General features: G+C 41.5%; 1 long non-coding RNA gene across 2 annotated transcripts in view; it reads left to right on the top strand.

Annotated features, from left to right (window-relative positions):
- The window catches only part of LOC144332232 (uncharacterized), a 198,277-nt gene that overhangs the window by 151,444 nt on the left and 26,341 nt on the right, over positions 1-20,492 (top strand). For both annotated transcript variants that reach the window (XR_013400133.1, XR_013400132.1), the window contains exon 6: positions 1,632-1,769. This is a non-coding gene — a long non-coding RNA (uncharacterized LOC144332232). The remainder of the gene's footprint in view (positions 1-1,631; positions 1,770-20,492) is intronic.

Genomic DNA, 20,492 nt, shown 5'->3' with positions numbered 1-20,492 from the left:
TCTAAAAATAAAAAAGAAAGGTGTCATCATATTACCAGAAGGGTAATTAGAGTCAAGGGTAAATGACTTATAATTAGTATCTATAATATGCCAAGCACTGTGCTAATTGCATGGCATCTGTAATCTCATATCACATATCTTTATAATGACTTGGAAGTCCATTTCTATTCATCTCTACTTTATGGAAGAGAACACTGAGGCCAAGAAAGGCTAAGTTTTTGCCCAACGTCATATAGCTAGCAAGCAGAGGAACTGTTACTGAACTCAGCTACATGAGACTCTGCAGACAGTACAACGGGCTACATTCATGCTAGAAGGCCCTTTACTCCCGTTACCATGAATCTGTGAATGATTAAAATAATAACAACAGTCAATTTACGTGAAAATGCATGAAGTAGTAAGCACTTTAATATTGTTGAAAGTGATGATAAATTTAGACCCTATGGCCTGGAGACCTAGACATGTCCAAATTACTTTCTAAGACCAATTACATAATCTTTTAAGGAGATATGACTAAAGAAAGATAGAAAAGTGATGTTTATTAGTTGGTGGGGCTTGGTCCTAAACCCTGAAGTTGAAGTCTAGTGGGGTGGGCTGGGCTATGTAAGTCAGGGCCTGCAAAATTTTTCAGTAAAGGAAAAGATAATACATATTTGTGGTCTTGCAGGCTATATGGTCTCCTGCAGATATTATACTTGACTCTGCCACTGGAGCACAGAAGCATCCATAGCAGACAATTTGTAAATGAATGTGTATGGCCGTGTTCCAATGAAACTTTATTTCCAAAAACCCATGTTGGGCCCTATTTGGCCCAAGGGCCAACCCTTGAAGCAAAAGTTTATATTTCTTTCTGTAAAGACAGCTAAGCAACCAAAACTGGAGCAGCAAAATACTGTGTCTCTTAAACTCAGACCAGGGCATCAGAACATGCCACTGCAATGAGACAAGGCTTCTCTCCAGCGCTAGAGAATATAAAGTTGAGAAACAGAAGAAAATCATCAGCTACAACGCCTGGAGCTGCCACCCTTAGTCTTTCTTAACCTGGACCAGTAGATATTAGGAGGGAGAGAATTGGATTGAGAGCCTTGAATTCAGAGGCAGCCCCAGCCCTTACCATAAAGAGATAAAGAGGAGCAGAGACCTGGTGCATCTATACCTTAGAATGCATAGTCCAATTGTGCCTTGGAATCTAATTCACCAGCTTGGCACCTCTCCTTTTGAGGGGGGTGGAGATATTTTTCCTAGATCCTGACTCACCCCTAAAGAGCAGAAATGGTATGTGTGTTGGGGAAAGTGGGGTGGGGAGGAACAGGGGTAGCGACCAAAGCATGTGGAGTAACCTCTAGAGGTCAACACATACATTTTTATCATTTAATGCTTACATCACCATTATCCCCGGAAGGTAGGTATCATGCTCCTATTTTACAGACTAGAATACTGGGACTTCTTAGAGGCTAGGCGCCCTCCCTAAGGTCACCTGACTACAGACCAGTGGACCTGTTATTAGACTGTGCACCTCCAAAGCATGTGCCCCTTCCCATGGCCCCAAGCCTTCTGAATAAGCAAGTAGCAGTGCTTGCTCTAAAAATGCTATTCTCAGTAGGAGAGCATGACTCTGACTTCCCCTGCAGTGTTCAAAGCTGTGCTGGCTCTTAGAACATCTGAGCCCCCACTGTTTCATCTTTAGAGGATCCCAGCTGCTGGGGTGTGAGGCCAGTGCTGGAGCCAGCAGTCTCTGACCCAGGAGGGACCTGAGGTGCTAAAGAAAAGTAAGTTACCCTCTTTGCTAAGCCTCCAGACCTGCTTCAAGAATAGCTGTGCTTATTGGTTACCACATTTGTATTTGGTGCAGGGAGTTGTACTCAGTGACTGGAGCTCGTATTTGGGACTAGAGATCCCGTAGGAATCTACAGGGGAGTTGAGTTTTTAAGTCCTAAGGAGGCAATGTAAGCAGACTGAGGAATAGAATGGAGAAAGCAAAAGGGGAAGAGAATTGATGGTAAACAGGGTACCTTTGGGGTCTTTCCAAAATGGAGAAGATTCAAAAGGTAGGGCTTCCAATGCTGGCTGCATTTGCCAGTACACATCTCCCATCCTCTCTTCTTCTGGCATTGGCTCCATTTCCTACACCCTGTCTATGTGATGTAAGTGGGAGTGACCCCATCCTATGCAGATCCAGCAATAAGTGCATGAGTCAGGCTTGGACAATCACTGAAGTGCTCCTGGTCAGCGTGTTTGGTTCATGCTTGAACACCTCACTTTAGTTAGCCCAATTGGCATGAATTCCAGAACTTATCAGGAATAAATGAAAAAACCATAGCTCTTTTTTTTCCCCACAGGGTTCATTATCTATAAAGATAATTTAAGCCTGGGGATGCAAAAATCTCCATGAGTGAAGGATTTAAGGGTGAAGCCAGCTCCGTGGGAAATAAGGCCAAGAGATGGGAAAGGGGTAGAAGGAGAGAGAAAGACAGAGACAGAGACAAAGAGTTAATTGTGTAAGGAATTGGACCCAACATGACTCAAGTCAGCAAGCATCCTTTTCAGTTACAGAAGTCAATAATTCTTTTGTTAGACGGAGATTTTCTGTCAATTGCTCCTGAAAGCGTTCTAGGCTTGGATGGGACATGTGTGGTATCTTAGTCCATTTGGGCTGCTATAAGAAAAACCACAGACTAAACAGCTTGAACAACAAACACTTCTTTCTCACAGTTCCAGAGTCTGAGAAGTCTGGAGGCTGAGAAAGCAAGTCACCAGCAGATTCAGTGTCTAGTGATGGTCTACTTCTTGGTTCACGGATGGCTATCTTTTCACTGTGTCCTCACATGGTAGAAGGGACAAGGGAGCTCTATGGGGTCTCTTCTGTAACAGCATTAACCCCATTTGTGAGGGCTCCATCCTCATGACCTCATCACATACCAAAGTTGTTTTCACTTCCAAAAGACCCCACCTCCAAATACTATCACAATCGGGATTAGATTTCAACCTATGACTTTGTGGCGGGCGGAGGACACAATCTTTAGTCAGGGTTTGTGAGAACATTTTGACCTTGGTCAGGTCCCTGTATCTTTGCACCTTATTTTCTCTTTGCTAAAATAAAGAATACTTAATATTCCAGATCAATTATTTTAGGAGTAATCATAAATATCTCAAATATTCATTGAGTACTTGCTATATGTGCAGTACTCAGCTATTTATGGTACTTGTTACTCATAACAATCTTATGGGGCACATATTTTCATATTCCCATTTGACAGATTAGTAAACTGAGGTGCAGACAGGCAAGTGATTCTCCCAGAGAGTAGGTAAGTGGCTTCGCTGAGACATGAGCCCAGTGGTCTGTCCCCGCAAACTGTGCTCTTAGTCACAACACTACTTGTTCAGTATTTGAACAAAACATTCAAGAGCAAAACATTTGGGCAGATGCACAGCAGGTAGTGGGACAAAAAGGGACCTGGCTGGGAATCAAGAGGCCCACAAGATAGTCTCAGTTCTGCCGCTTAGTTTTCAGTGCTGGACAGGTCCTCATTTATTTTCATTTGTTCAACAAGGGAGGTGGACTAGATGTTCTTTAAGATGCTGTCTAGTTTTAACATTCTGTGATCAGCAACAGAAGATGTTAAATAGATCATGTTGATTGTTGTCTCATGTATTCATGGGATGTTTTCAGACCCTGGGCTATTGGGCCCAGAGCTGATGTCATGCTGACCTCAATGGCAAAAGAGCAGCTCACAAGCAAGCTTGCCTCATGAACTTGCTTCTTTTAAAACCTAGGTCATTTAGCCTTTCTCATGGCCTTTTCTTGAATTCAGGCCAATGGAGCATCCAGTTTTGTAAACTACAGAGATTGTTTTGGGAAAAAGAAATAAAACCAATCAGGGTTGTGGGTTGCAAGCAACAGAAAGCAAAGCTGGATTTCTTAAGTGAAAGGGTGTTTACTGGAAGAATGTGGATAATCCACAGATCTAAGGGAGGCTGGGGGACTGGGCAGGGAAATTGGGAGGAGCTGGGGGAGCTCTGGGGACCTCACAGCAGGAGCCCCAACCACGGTTTCCAAGGAATGAGTCCGGCATGCACACTATTTCTGTGATGATTGATTGCATCTCCTCTTTCCATCACTCACCTGAGTCCTGGAGAGAGCAGCCAGTTGGTCAGCTTGTGTCACAAGCCCTGCCCTTGGCTATACTATTGTAGGAGGAAGGAGACTCTCTCTATATAGAGAAGCTCTGCAGTGGGAGGGTCTTACCAGGAGTATACCTCTCCAAGACATGTGGGTCAAAGTGCTCCCTAAAAGATAGTCAGGTGCATTAGCTGGGTGTGGTGGCAGGTGCCTGTAATCCCAGCTACTTGGGAGGCTGAGGCAGGAGAATCACTTGAACCCAGGAGGCAGAGGTTGCAGTGAGCCAAGATTGTGCCATTGCACCCCAGCCTGGCCACAGAGTGAGACTCCGTCAAAAGAAAAAAGAAAAGGATGGTCAGGTGGTTGTACAGAAAAAAAAAAAAAAATCCTGGACAGTCTAATGATAAGCATCATCTTTAAGGGTTTAAATTATAATGACAGTTATGCTTTAAAAAACTCAGTAGCAAATATAAAAATATTCTTTTAAAATACAACAAAAATTATTGCATTTCTCTACCTTTCTCTGTCCCTTTCTCCTTCCCATCCCCAAATATTTTCTTGAACATCCTTTATTTATATAGACATATTGCATCAAGCCTCTAGAGTCAGGCTGCCTGAATTTGAACCCCATCTCTGTTACTACTTCATTATGTAACTTTAGATAACTTATTTTTTATGGTTTATTTCTTCATTTATTTATTTTTTGTTCTAAAATAATTTTCTCCCCAGATTCCTCATGTTTTTGTTTGCATGCCTTGAAATTTAAAAATTAAGTTTAACTTGATATGCCGAAATTACAGTGCAATTTTTTTTATACCTAGAGCTTTCATCTGGGAAAAATATTAAATTTTTACATTAATTCTAATTGTGATTCAGTTATTAAATTTAACAGACAAATTATAAAACCAAATTTTAAAAATAATGAGAATTTATTATTTACAAACAGCATGCTTTATTTTTAATTTACTATTTTATTAATGACACGATAAAAATTTTCAACAATTGTAGTTTTGATAGCCACTGTAATTTTTTATTGTATATATTTAAGCTGTAAAAAATGACACACACACATGCATACTTACACACCTATACATACATAGTGAAGTGATTACTGCAGTGGAGTAAATTAAGATGTAAATAATCTCACATAGTTACTTTCTTTTTTCTAAGAGTACCTAAAATCTACTCTCTTCACAAATATCCAGTGTAGAATACAATATTAATTAACTATAGTCCTCATTAGATCTCTAGACTTATTCATCCTATGTGACTGCTACTTTTCACTCTTTTACGTAGGTATCCCCAATCTCCCCTGCCTCTGCAACCACTTTTCTACCCTTCCTTCCTTTCCTACTTCCCTCCTTCCCTTCCATTCCCTTCCTTCCTTCCTTCTTTCCCTCCTTCCTTCCTTCCTTCCCTCCTTCCTTCCTTCCTTCCCTCCTTCCTTTTCCTCCTCCCCCTCCCACTCCCCCTTCCTCCTCCTCCTGCTCCTTCCTCCGCCTCCCCTCCCCTTCCCCTCCCCTTCCCCTCCCCTTCCCCTCCCCTTCCCCTCCCCTTCCCCTCCCCTTCCCCTCCCCTTCCCCTCCCCTTCCCCTCCCCTTCCCCTCCCCTCCTCTCCCTCTCCCTCTCCCTCTCCCTCTCCTTCTCCCTCTCCTTCTCCCTCTCCTTCTCCTCCTGCTCCTCCTCCTCCTCCTTCTCTTTCTTCCTCTTCTTCTTCTTCTGTATAGATGAAGTCTCACTGTGTTACCCAGGCTGGTCTTGAACTACTAGCTTTAAGTGATCCTCCTACATCTGATTCCCAAAGTGTTGGAATTACAGGCATGAGCCACCATGCTTGACCTCTACTCTGTATATTTCCTTTTTTTTTTTTTTGTTAAGATTCCACAAGTAGTTGAAATCGTGACATTTTTCTTTCTATCTAGCTTGTTTTACTAGGCATAATTGTTTCATTCATATTGTTGCAAGTGGCAGAATTTCCTTCTTTTTAAAGGCTGAATAATATTCCATTGTATGTATGTGTGTGTGTGTGTATACACCACATTTTCTTTATTCATTCATCTGTTAACACTTAGGTGGTTTCTATATCTTGCTATTGTGAATAATGCTGCAATGAACATTAGAGTGCAGACATCTTGACAAGATGGCGATTTCATTTCTGTGGGCTTTACGCCCAGAAGGAGGATTGATGGGTCATATGATATGTCTTTAGGAATCTCTATATTGTTTTTTTGTCATGGCTGCACCAATCTACATTTCCACCAACAGTATACAAGAGTTCTCTTTTTTCCACACCCTTGCCAAAGGTTGTTATCTTTTTTTCTTTTTTTTTTAAAATAATGGTCATCCTAACAGGTGTGAGGTGATCCCATTGTGGTTTTGATTTGCATCTTCCTGAGATAACTTATTAAACCTTGCTGGCCTCAGTTTTTTCACATGACAGATAGTAAGCTTCCTATGATGTTTAGATGTTGTTACAAAGCTGTAGAAAGAATAAGACAGAAAGCTTGCCTTCTTGGAATGCACAATCTAGTAAAAGAGATAAAATTGCTCTGATGGGTATTTTAGTCCGTTACTGCTGCATATTTTGCTCACATATATGTTGAATTGGGTGGGGTTTGGCTAATCTAGATGAGGCTAGGCTTGGTTCTATGCTACAGTTTGGAATGCAGATATACTCATGTGCCTCTCATCCTCCTTGGACCAACATCTGTCCTCAGGACATTCTCCTGGCAAAGAGCAGAAATGCAAAAGGCCAGGCCCAACTATGCCAGTGCACTTCAAGCCTCTTCTTATCATACATTCTCTAACAATCCTAGTGGCCAAAGCAAGTCACCTATTCAAGCCCAAAGCAGAGTACTTCTGGCTATGCCAAAACTGTGGTTATACAATATTAATTACCACAGGGAGATAAAACATTTATGGCTGGCGATTCAACTTACATCATGTTTATTTAATAACAAGTAGGAAGTCAGGGGTATTGTAAGAGAGATAGAAATGTCAAAATCATTCAAAAGTAGAAGAATTCACTTCTGTTATAGAGTTCAAAGGAAATATTGTGGAAAAGCAAGGGATTAAAAATCTTGCAAGATGGATTAAGAACTAGATTCCTAGCCATTGAAAAGGAAAAGAAAAATCCAGGCGGAGAGACTTAGTATCAGCAAAGGCATGAACCAGGGGTATGTTCAGGAATAATGAGAAGTTTAACTTGACAAGGTTCATAGAAGAAAGTTACGGTTATCAGGAAAGGTTGGGACCAGGAAAGGCTCTAATCAGTGCTTACTGACTGAATAAGGCCTGTGACTTGGAAAGACCAGAAGGTTCTTTTTTAGACATTCAGGAGCAAGTGATCATCAATAACTTTTACTAGTCAGAGAAAACTTGATTGATGGTCCACACAGGCAAAATACAATGTAAGATGGCAGACCCTTAAGAAGAGAGTAATGTTACGTGTAGCCCTCAGCCTGGTTGGCAGCAACATTAACCATCTGGGTATGAGCAGTGAGGAGTTCAGCCTAAAGAGGCCCCAGAAAGAAAGAGTGATTAAGAAACCCATTTGTTTTGCTTGCCCAGGAGAGACTGGTTTTGGGTTTCCTTCTCAATTTAGAAGGAGACATAGTCACAGACGTTCAATGACTTAACAGGTAGAAGAAAGAAAATGAGATTTAGAGTCAGATCACGAGGTTAAGTCTCAATTTCATCATTGACTGGCTGGGTGACCTTGGACAATGTATTTCACTTTTTTGGACCTCAGTATCCTCATTCACAAAATAGGGGTTATATACCTATGGTATATATATACCGTAAGTATATACTTATATATAGTAAGTATATACCATAAGTATATAGGTAAATACCTATGGCTATCAGAATAAGCAAACATGACAATATGTAATACAGAGTAACAAAGATATTTGTGGGAGAGGACTGTGGGTTAGGGAAAGAGGATTGAGGAAATTGGTGTTTATAGCAGCTAAAGGATTGATAAAGTGAGCTCAGTAGGGAGGAGAAGAAAATTTGACCAAAGCTGAGCATTTTGGGTAGTTTTGTTCATCATCTGCTCCAAATTTTTTCTTACGTGCTTTTCTGTACTTGACAAAACTGTCAAGCTTTGGCATCTAAAGACTGGGCATCTAAAGTTTGGGCATCTAAATACTGCTTCCTCAGTTGAAGGTATAATTTTTGATGTAAGGTTATCCCAGCCAGATACATGTGAGACTTGGGTTCACAACTAATGTAAGTGGAAGGAGGCAGAGGAAATAAATCAAGTGTGTATTTTGCCAGGATCTGGACTTACTCTGGCTCTGGAGCTCAACGTTCTCATGGCAGCATCCTGAACCCCAAACTTCCGTTAAGGAGAATTGTTCCTGGACCCCATAAGTTTGGCACTGGGCCTGAGATACCTAGATTATGGCTCACATGATGAGATCCTGGAAGCAGTAGTTAGAACACTGGCTTTCTGTTTCCCTAACAGCCCCTCTGCTGCAGAGATTCTCTTGGCAGGTCAGCTCTGGGATGCTCTTCTAGAGACATTCCAAATCATTTCTTACCTAGAACTTATTTCTTCAGCCCTTCTAATGATTTCATAAGCTCCTGATTTCCTGTCTCACATAGACACCCCCCCCAACCTTTTTTTTTTTTTTTTTTTAATTTAAACTGCTTTGGTTTTTTTGTCACCTACATTTGAGCCCTTACTGGCACATTGGAGTAGCCACATCTCTAAAGGAATCAAAGGCTCCCATTTGGCTCAATTCTCCTCTGACTTCTTCAGGCTCTACTTCCAATTAGCTTCCTTTAGATTTTCTGCTATTACCAGATGGCTTTCCCAAAATTAGTGATGGCTAATTTTATTTGTCAGTTTGACTGGGCCAAGAAATGCTTAGATGCTTGATAAAAAATTATTTCTGTGAGGGAGTTTATGGATAGATTAACACATGAATTGGTGAGCTGAGTAAAGATTACCCTCCACAATGTGCGTGGGCATGAAACAATCCACTGGGGGCCTGAATACATTTTTGTATGTATGTGTGCGTGTGACAGAGTCTCACTCTGTTGCCCAGGCTGGAGTGCAATGGCATGATCTTGGCTCACTGCAACCTCCGCCTCCCAGATTCAAGCGATTCTCCTGCCTCAGCCTCCCGAGTAGCTGGGATTACAGCCATCTGACATCATGCCCAGCTAATTTTCATTTTTAGTAGAGATGGGGTTTCACCATGTTGGCCAGGCTGCTCTCAAATGATAAATGGATTTTTTAAAAGGTGGAGGAAGACTGAATTCTCACCTGCCTCACTGCTTGAGTTGCAACATCAATCTTCTCCTGCTCTCAGCACTACTAGTTCTCAAGCCTCCAGCACTGGATTGAAATCTATGCCACTGGTTCTCCAGCTCTCAGGCCTTTGAACTGCATCAGTGGTGGGTGTCCTGCTTGCAGAGGGCAGATTGTGAAGCTTTTCAGCCTCTGTAATCGTGTGAGCCAATACTTTAACATCCCCCTCTCCCCTCTTTCATTTGTTCTATTGGTTCTGTTTATCTGGAGAACCCTGATTAACTAATATATCCTGCCTCTTGCTACATACTGTGGTCAGATTTGTCATCTTAAAAGTAAATGACTCATCCTATTTCTTGTAATTTCTAGTTTTAAAATAGTGAATATAGAGAGTATTTCTTCTTTCTCCTCTTGGAGGTCACCCTCACAGCAACAAAGACCACCTGGAAAGAAAGGAGCTCTCCACTTCCGATGAAACCAAGGGACATCCATAACCCTAAACCACAATACGTAGAGAATAGCTGCCACATGCAGTGAAGATTAAATAAGATGAGGGAGCAAAGAGAAAAGCTGCTCATAGTTGCAGATATCAGGAGAATATTGCCAAACACATTTCTCTAAATACCGGGCACACCCAGAGGGCAAACCCAGCAAGCCCTTACATGGAGCAATGGAAATGGTTGTGTGGTCGACGTCAGGAGCTTTGGTTGCCCAGTTTGGCCTGAAAAAGAAGACAGGGCTGAATAAAAAAATTCACATAGACGAATCATAAATTCAGAAGACAGTCTGCAGGTGAGGCAAGGCAGACAAAACAAAGCTCCACCCCAACTTTTTTTTTTTTTTTTTTTTTTTTTGAGCAAGTTGAAGGATGAAATGACATTTACTTGGACATGGAAAACTGGTGGAGATGGAAACCAGCTGGATGATGTCAAAAGAGAATGAGAGGTGAAGAAGTGCCCTGTGAGTTTCGCAGTCTCAAAAAGCAGAGCTGCTGAACTGACCAGCAGCAGACCTTAGACACATGAGTTAGCCCAGTTAAGTGCAGCAGCAGAACTAGTTAGCTGAGCCTAACCAAGATTGATGACCGTGAGTTTTGCTACAAAAGGGAACAGAGTAACAGGGTAGTGGCTGCAGGAAGATGTGGCTGAGGCGCATAAGCAGGTTAGTGTGCTGATGGTAATTATCTACAGGAGAGATTTTGATAATGTAGGAATAAGAGTAGTCAAATATGAAAACTTTTCTTTTTTTTTAATTTTTATTTTTTTAAGATGGAGTTTCACTCTTGTTGCCCAAGCTGGAGTGCAATGGTGCTATTAAGGTTCACTGCAACCTCTGCCTCCCAGGTTTAAGTGATTCTCCTGTTTCAGCTCCCAGGTAGCTGGGACTACGGGCACGCACCACCATGCCCAGCTAAGTTTTGTATTTTTAGTAGAGATGGGGTTTTACCACGTTGGTCAAGCTGGTCTTGAACTCTTGACCTCAAGTGATCTGCACGCCTTGGCCTCCCAAAGTGCTGGGATTACAGGAGTGAGCCACGGTGCCCAGCCAAGAGCTATTTTCTTGTGGAGGTGAGACAAGATGGGATCCATTGCACAGGAGAAGGATTTGGCTTTTGATGGGAACATGTGCAGTTCATCTTTGACAACAGAAGGAAACACAGTATATGAGAATGAACCTGATAGTTTCATGTATGTGGTGGAAGGAGTATGTTGGAGTTCTCGTTGCTTTTATTTTTTCAAAGAAATAGAAAACATCATTATAAACTGAGAGTAAGGTAATGAAAGAGTTGTGGGAGGTTAGGGTAGAAATAAGAAATGGCAAAATTATTGTCTAGGAGGGCGGGAGAATGAAAGAGCTAAGGAAAGTTATGATTACTGAGTGCTTCTAAAGGGCTGATGTGAATTTAGGGGTGATAGGCTTAAGGTGAACCCAGTCAGTGGGTGTGTGTGTGTGTGTGTGTGTGTGTATGTGTGAAGTGGGAGTCAAATGGTGGTTGAATCAGTACATTGAAAGTCCTCATTAAATTAAGCAATTAGTGATGTTGAGATAATAGAATGAATGAGCAGGAAAGCTTAAAGAAAGTAAGACTAAAGATGCCTGAAACTGGGTTCAAGAAGGTGGGGTGGGTGCAATTAATATTGATGATAAGATCTACCTGTGATTATAAGAATGACGAACTAAGTTAAGGGGGGAATTAAATTACTGAAATAGAAGAGACAGAGAACCTTGGAGACCATGGTACTGGGAAGATCACACATAAGAATATTGAAATCATGGCTGGGCGTGGTGGCTTGTGCTGTAATCCAAGCACTTTGGGAGGCCGAGGTGGGTGGATTGCCTGAGGTAAGGAATTCGAGACCAGCCTAGAAAACATGGTGAAACCCCATCTCTACTAAAAGTACAAAAATTAGCTGGTTGTGTTGGCACACGCCTGTAATCCCAGCTACTCCGGAGGCTGAGACAGGAGAATCACTTGAACCTGGGAGGCAGAGGTTGCAGTAAGCCAAGATCGTGCCACTGTACTCCAGCCTGGGCAAGAAAGCGAGACTCTGTCTTAAAAAGAAAAGAAAAAAAAAAGAATATTGAAATCACTCAGAATACTACTGGAGGGAGTTGCAATGCCCTTGAGGCTAAAATCCTTGAGGGATGAAGGGGATTGGCCCAGGTTTGTATAGATGACTACAAAAAGGAAAGGTAGTGAGTGGTATAATCTGATAGTATAATCTTCAAATCCAAGGTTTTTTTTTTTTTTTTTTAGGGGGAAGGGGTGTAAATTGTATTTAAAAAAGCAACAATAAACAAAAGGGGCAAACATCATACCTTCAGGTTCAATGATATAGAGGAATATGGGGAAGATCAGCCATCTTTGGAAAGCTTTGTAGGAGATAAACTGTCCTTAGGTGCAGCCAGTTTTCACTTAGGGGAGGAAGATGAAGGGATAATTCAGAGATGTTGAGAATATAAGAGATTTTGTTGATAATGGACTATGAGTTCCAGAGGACATTTTCCAGAAAAGAAGATAGGTGAGTGGTTAGATTAAGGAACATATTTTGCCACATGGAATTGAGAGCCCAAATGATAAGTAATTATATGCACAGAATCTTAGAATTCTGGTGGTGTCTGACATAAATAGGACTATAGGGATGATGTGGATTTCCAAGGAAGTTTGTGGTGGTGAGGTTGGAAATGCTTTCTTTGTATGTAAGTGAGTGTGTGTTGAGGGGGCAGTGGTTGAATGGTTGATCTTTTCAAGATCAAGCAAAGTTTGATGGCTTTATGATTCTATCGTAAAAGTAGTAAACTTTAAAAGATATTTTATTACTAGGTTTTAAAAAACACCCCAATGAAACAATTGCCTTCATAAAATCAAGTGTAAAATGGTTATACAATAGTTCTTAGAAAATAAAGTAAAATAAAACAAAACGAAAGTTTAAGTATGTACTGGCAGGACTCAGAAAAGGAATAAAAATAAAACCCTCACAAAAATGAAGGTTTCCTATTGGAAGAGACACATAAATAAAGACTATGCATGGCTGAAAACGTAATAAGTGACCTAGAGGAGAGGATTAAGAAAAGTGATTTAAGTAAAATGCTCAAGGACAGAGGGTTAAAATGGATTAGAAAAAAAAAATGATGGCAATGGAAGATGAATAAAGAAGATACAACATACTTGTAACGGACATTTCTATTTTGCTTTTGGAGTTTGTTTTAACATGGTGATAAAATATATCTTTAAAATAAATCAGAAAAATAATTTTATATGTAAACACATATATTATATTATAATATATATTTATATATAATATATATGCATATATATATTATGCATATTTATATATGAAGGGACAGACATACCCTGGAGACATTGGCCTACAATAATAAACCTTGAGACATATATTGGTTAGGTTTACTAGACTTCAAAGGTAAGAATCAATACTTTAGGCAACCAAGGAAAGTATCAAGTCACTTAAAGTTCTCAGTCTTCTCCATGGCAATTCAAATTTGGAGAGCAGTGAAGCAGTGCTTATAAAATCTATAAGAAAAAATGATACTTTTTAAAAAACACAGCAGAACTGTTGCTTGTGTATAAGGGCAGAAGACTGATATTCTTGAGCATGCAGTAACTTAGAGAATGTATTTCCTGAGAATCCACTAGAGGATGAACTTCAGAATGAAAGTTGGAAGTATGGAAATAGGACTTATGGTGAGTGTGAAATTCCATGTAACAGTAGGACCGAGACTAAAGTAAATTTGAAGATTATGATTGCAGAACAAAACCTTATAAGCTCTCCCAGTGTAGAAATGATTTCATTAAGAAAAGCTGAAAGGAGAAGAGGGAAGAAAAATGGTAAAATATATTGTAATATATGCTGTCATTCTAATCCTTCACAGCCAGAGGGCAAAAGATACCATGTCACAGATGTGATATTTAAACATATAATAATCCACTAAAATAGGGTGGTAAGGAACAGGAAGGGCATGTGGTAGGGAGTTGCCAGGCACGGACTAGAGAATAGAGGAATAAGTATTGAAGTCATAATAATTATAAAGACAACCACTAGAATAATAACAACCCAAAAATCAAACCTTCGAAAATATCAGCAGAAAAACATGTCCACTCAATTAAACAAAGTAAAGGAAATCAGACTTTTGAATGACAGATTTAAGAAGATTAAGTGATAAAAGCAAAGGAATATTAAATATGGTTGTTTGGGGATGGAAAATGCTTTTGCCATTCTTAATGTTTTCTTCCATGTGGAAGCAGCTTAGTTAGTTTTACCACTTCTGGCCTCTCTCTGCCACTTTGCCCTAGGAAAGGTGAAGTGATTTCTGTATTTGGTAAATAGGAAAAGTGAAGTTACCATGCTCAACTCAGCTCTTTCTGTTTCTCCTTGAACATAAACTGCCCTTAGGGTAAATGAGTTCTAAGCAGCTGCTTGAGGCAGTGAGTCTTATGTCTGCATAGGGCTTGAAAATTCTCCCCTGCTGGGATAGTTGTCTGAGAGGGTACATTGCTTAAATTCTGGATTTCGGAATTAGAGGGCTCACCTGTCTATGAATAGAACTCATGTCTTCCAACCTAGTCTTTATTAATAATAAACATTGTATTTTGGCCTGATATTCTTGTTCTTGTCTCTCAACTTATTTAGTACACAGGTGTGGAAAGAGATTATGTCTTGGACCCAATCGTAAGACCCTAATAACATTGATGTGTTGAGGTTTTTGAGGGGCTAATTCAATGAGTGGTTATATCTACTGTCTTAGGACAGAGTCTGGCACATCGTAGGCACCTCATACATTGTGGTTAAACGACTAAGTGGCAGAACTTTAGAATTTTAGAGGAAAATGGCAGCTAGTTGGTGTCTGATGTGGCTTGAAGGTGAAAGGATGGAAATGCAGGAACTGTAGAGTAGCTATCTTCCATCTTGCACACAGAGCAAAGAGACGTGTTTTTTCAGAGAGAAAAGAATGAACCAGATGCTGCAGAGTTCAGCTGAGATGAGAGTTGTTGGGGACACAGAGGAGATCTAGTTGTGGTTATCTTATTTATTGTGGGCTTTTCCAATTTCCGGTTCCAGACCCTCAGGGGACTCTTCCGGGCTCTGCACCCATGGATTCTGTGAGATGTACTTGTATACTCCTAATAAACCCCTTCCCTTCCCCCTTTACATTTTTCCTTTAACCTAATTTAAAGTGGATTGTTTCACATGCAGTTGAAAGACTCTTAACGAAAACCTGAGATGCTGAAGTCCAGAGCAGCTGGAGAATACTTTCTAAGTTTACACGTTTTTGAGAATTTTGTGTCTGGGCAAACAGCCAGAATGCTCTGTAGGCAGAGCAAGGGCACTTTCATGGCAAAGAAATAACCACTGGGTTTTCCTCAGCTGACTGTAGTTGGTGAGTCTGAAGTCAAAGTCTCACAGGACCGTCAAACTTGGAGAGAAGCCATAGAATCTAGGAATATTTTTTAAGATGCAAATGCTAATATAAAGCAGTTAAAACCCCCAACTTCCCACCTCATGAATCATCAGCAAAGTGTAGAGCTCCTGAATGCTAACAAGTTGGATACTACATCAATTCTACTCTGTAATTCTCTAAATTCTACCAGTATCACAGATGGAGTCCAAAAACAAAATAACAGCCTGCTCCATTCTGATTTAAGTTCTCATTTGCCTGTGCCCTGCTTTCCCAAGAGCCTAGTGACTGATTGCAGACCCTTGATTTCTGTGAGCTTAGACTAATAGGTATGGCAGGCCTACATTCTGGGCTGAAGGTAACCAGAAAGCCAGCAACTCAATGGAGGAACATTCATTGCACAAGCTAAGAGTGAAATGATCTTTTCTATCAGGTGGATAAATAATTCCAGTTAATAAAGCAATCCAAACTTTTGTTGAATAAAGTGAGGTTGTCACCCCAGCACCCACACCAATGTCTGGCACCCAGCAGAGGTGCAACAAATATTTGTTGAACATTGAATGAAGTCTGTTGAATCTTTCTAATTTTTCTCATATTTTATGTTTCTCTCTGTTACCGCAATAATGTCTTCATTTACTTAAGCATTTATGTGACTGATGCCTATTTTTCCAACTAGAGAAGTTGCAAGGATGAGGGACAGTGTCTATTCCATTCCTGTTGCAGTAACAAAGTACTGAGACTGGATAGTTTATGAATGATAGAAACTCATTTCTTTCAGTTCTGGTGGCTGGGAAGTCTAACGTCAAGGTGCCATAAGGTTTGGTGCCTGGAGAGAACCTGGTCTCTGCTCCCAAGATAACTCCTGTGGCTGTGTCCTCTGAAGAGGATGAACACCATGTCCTTCCATGGCAGAAGAGCAGGAGGGCAAAAGGGTCTAACTAGTTGTCTCCAGCCTTTTCATAAGGTGACTAATCAATCCATGAGTGTGACGTGCTCATGACCTATTTGCTTATTAAAGGCCTCACCTATTAATGCTATCATATTGTGAATTAAGTTTCAACATAGGCTGGGGTGCAGTGGCTCACGCTTGTAATCCCAGCACTTTGGGAAGCAGAGGTGGGCGGATCACCAGGTCAAGAGATTGAGATCATTCTGGCCAGCATGGTGAAACCCCGTCTCTACTAAAAACACAAAAACTAGCTGGGTGTGGTGGTGCATGCCTGTAATCCCAGCTACTTGAGAGGCTGAGGTAGGAGAATCGCTTGAACCTGGGAGGCAGAGGTTGCAGTGAGTCGAGATTGCGCCATTGCACTCAAGCCTGGGCAACAAGAGCGAAACTCCACCTCAAAAAAAAATTTTTTTTTCAACATAAATTTTTGAGGGGCCATAAGCCCTCAAACCATAGCAAACCACGTTTACATTTTCTCATTATTTTTTTCCCAAGTGCCTAGCACAGTGTTTGCATATTGCCTGACCTTGAAAAGTATTTTCTGGATGAATAAATGCTGTCTTGATTTACAAAGTGTATGCTTGGCAACTACTGGGCTCAGAAGACTGAGTGTTTAATTTAGATGGAGGTCCATGTTCCTGCCTGTGACCATTTGACAGATCTCTTGGCAACGATACGCGTTTTCTCTCTTTTCTCCTGCCTAGATGCTAAGGGATTGGCACCTTAGCACTTGGCCTGTTCCTTCTCTTCTGCTTGGAATGGAAGGGCTGATCTTTATAAAATCAGGATCTGCCAAAAGTAAAAGTAGCAATCCTAGCTGTCTGTCCCATCAACAAGAGGAGATTTATTATGTAGGACCAAAGGGATATGTGTTACAGCAGGAACACTGCGCAAGTCGTCTGCAAGCGATGCCATCTGGGGTGCTGTCTCAGCTCTGTGGACCTTCTCTTTTGCTGTCACTTTTGTATGACCAACTGGGTCTGCCCTTAAGACTCTGCAGTAAAGCTGGAGAAGGGAATGAAAGGCTGGGATTCTGCTGCTCAAGAAACCCGCAGGACCCAGACCTCGCAATGGGCGTGGTTTCTTTGGAGGCTCAGGAGAAACATTTTGGCTATAGTAGGACAGGGTTTCCTGCCTTTTTCTCCCCTTTTTTGGTTGCTTTTATTCTTCACACCTGATCAACAGGGAACCTCTTAGCATAATAAGACGTTGCATTTATGCTTTACAGGGTGGTCAGCATCAGCGAGAGAGAAGATTTGTGTTTTGCTGGGGCTTTCCTCTGCATCTTCATGGACTTGATGATACAGATTGGAGGCAGACAGCTGAGATGGACCTTTCTGGCCTGAACACAAAGGACTACATCAGACTACTCTTAACTAAGAGTGGAATGGGCATAACTGGGGAAAGCAGTGGAAAAACTAGGAGGGAAACCAAGGGATTATGGATTTTAGGAGATCATGAAGGCAAGAATTGGCACTGATTGGAAGGTGATTTACATTCACCAGAACTTCATTTGCAAATAGCAAAAACTTAGTTTCAAAAAGCCTAGGAAAGGAAAACATAAGAAGGATGAGGGATTTATTGACACAGATTACTGAGAAGCCTCAGAGGTAAAGGAAGCATTTAGGCATGGCTGGATGCAGGGGCTTAGGAAATATGACCAGGAATTAGTCTTTGACTCTGCTTTCTTCTACAAAGACTTCATTCTCAGGGAGGTTTTGTTCCTTTCTTGTGTGGACAACAAGGTTCTGGTATTTTGAGACTGACATCATAGAGTTTCCAGATTTAGTAAATAAAAGTAAAGAAGGCTCTGTTAAGCTGAATTTCAGATAAACAACGAATACCTTTTTCAGAAGAAGGAGGCCCCAAGTAGTATTTGCACTATCCTAACTATCGCATGGGATCTTTATTTATGCTAAAAGTGTACTGGACATTCTGTATTTTATCTGGCAACACTATGACATCATCCTCACAGCAATGATTTCAGAGGAAACATCATGGTTCCCTCTCTCACAGGGTCTGTTCTTAAAAATGGTTCTGATAAGTCAGCTTAGGTCACGTACTCATCCCTGTGGTTGGTGAGGTAGGTCCATGTAATGAAAAACCGCAGTGGCAGAGGCAGTTCAGGCAGTTAGTAAATCTTTGTAAAACAATGCTTTGTGCCGGGCTCCCTTCTACATGCTGGAGATCCAACTGTGAACAAGACAGAGAGGTGCACGGCTATAAGAAGCTTTCTTTCTAGTTGGGGGAGGGTTGGGTAGGCAATAAGCACGTACACTTATAAATAAATAGGATAATGTCACGTACTGAGAAGCAGTATGGAGATGTTAGAATAGGGTATTGTAGGAAATGTCTGTGGCTGTGTGTGGGTTGAGTTGTTCCCTGCCTCCCCCAAAAAGGATGTGTCAAAGTTCTAATGCCCAGTGCATATGAATGTGGATTTACTTGGAAATAAGGTCTTTGCAGATGTAATGAAGTTAAGATGAGGCCATATGGTGTTAGGGTGTGCCCTAATCCCATTAATGGTGTTCTTATGAGGGAAATTTGAGACAGACACAGCGAGGACAATGCCACTGGAAGTCATGCAGCCACAAGTCAAGAAATGCCATGAATGGCTGGCAGAACCCTAGGAGAGGGGCATGGGGCCGATTTTCTCCTAGTGCCTTCAGAGAGACATGACCCTACCGACACCTTGAGTTTGGATTTTTGGCCTCCAGAACTGTGAGTGAATGAACTTATGTTTTTTGTTTGTTTTGTTTTGTTTTGTTTTGTTGTTTTCTTTTTGCGATGGAGTCTTGCTCTGTTGCCCAGGCTGGAATGCAGTGGTGTGATCTCAGCTCACTTCAATCTCCACCTCCTGGGTTCAAGCGATTCTCCTGCCTCAGCCTCCTGAGGGACTGGGACTACAGGCACACACCACCATACCTGGCTAATTTTTTTTGTATTTTAGTTCAGATTAGGTTTCACCATGTTGGCCAGGATGGTCTCGATCTCCTGACCTCATGATCTGCCCGCCTGGGCCTCCCAAAGTGCTGGGATTACAGGTGTGAACCACCGCGCCCGGCCAACGTATGTTGTTTTAAGTCACCAACTTTGCAGTCATTTGTTTCAGCAGCCCCAGGAAACTAGTATAGGCACAGAAGTGTGGGCTGGGTGGTCAGGGAAGACCTCTCTAAGTAACATTTGGCTTGAGGCCTAAAGGATGAGAAGGGTGCAGCTGCAGGAACATCTAGTGAAAAAATACTTAAAAGACAGGAAGAGTAAGTGCAGAGCCCCGGAAGTGGACGTGGCAGCACTGGGGCCAGTGTGGCAGGAGTGTAAAAGAGAAACCGCAGAGAGGGGAGTTCCCACAGCAGGGCAGGCAGACTTTTAGAAGAGACTCCTGGGCAGCAAAACTTGGTTTGTATTCTAGTTCTGCTATTTCCTCATTGTGTGATCTTGTTTCTTCTTGGAATATAGATTAGAGTTTCTTCAAGTATAAAATGTCTGTCCATGGAAATGCTTCTGAATCTATCAAGTGCTAGCTCCCAGGTCATTCTGGTTTGTTACTTCTGTGACCTTGAATTTCCTATGAAATTTGAAATTTCCCATCCTAAACCCACTTGGATTTTTACTGCCTTTCGTCATCATTTGCAATCTGTTTCAGCCATACCTTCCAAAATGCTTTGGTATTTAGAAAGTCCATGTTCTCTTGACTTCTAACAATGTCTGTGTCCATTCCTGGTTCTGCTTTTACTGCCCCCTGCAGGGTGCTTGATGGCTCGTGGCTGTGAGCCTAGCTCCATTAATGCGACAGCAGTAGTAATTTAAGTGAGTTAGCTTTGGCACTGAGACATCCATAGTTCTTTTGGGACTAAATAGCTTGCAGTTGCACAAAAGCTAGGGTTAGGGGATTCAATGTGTGGTGTGAAATGTCATTGACTTGGATACATAAAGTTGATCCCCTGACCTTGTCCTCATAAGCAATACAACACAGCCAACTGGCCCAGAGTCATGAAACAAACTCTTCTCTCATATTAAATAAGAATGGCTTTTTCTTAAGCTGGTGGTTCTTGAACCAAGTGATCAGAATCACTTGGAAGGCTTATTGTAGCACATACTGCTGTTGTTGACCCTCAGATATCTGATTCAGTAGGTCTGGGATGGGGCCTGAGAATACGCATCTCTAACAAGTCCCAGGCGATGCTGACGTTGCTGGTCTGGGGACCACATGTTGAGAACCATTGTCCCAAACTATCATAGAA

The sequence above is a fragment of the Macaca mulatta genome, chromosome 10, assembly GCF_049350105.2.
Source record: "Macaca mulatta isolate MMU2019108-1 chromosome 10, T2T-MMU8v2.0, whole genome shotgun sequence".
NCBI classification, from domain to species: Eukaryota; Metazoa; Chordata; class Mammalia; order Primates; family Cercopithecidae; genus Macaca; species Macaca mulatta.
The sequence above is the reverse complement of the archived record's forward strand: the minus strand, read 5'-3'. Positions and strand labels throughout refer to the sequence as shown.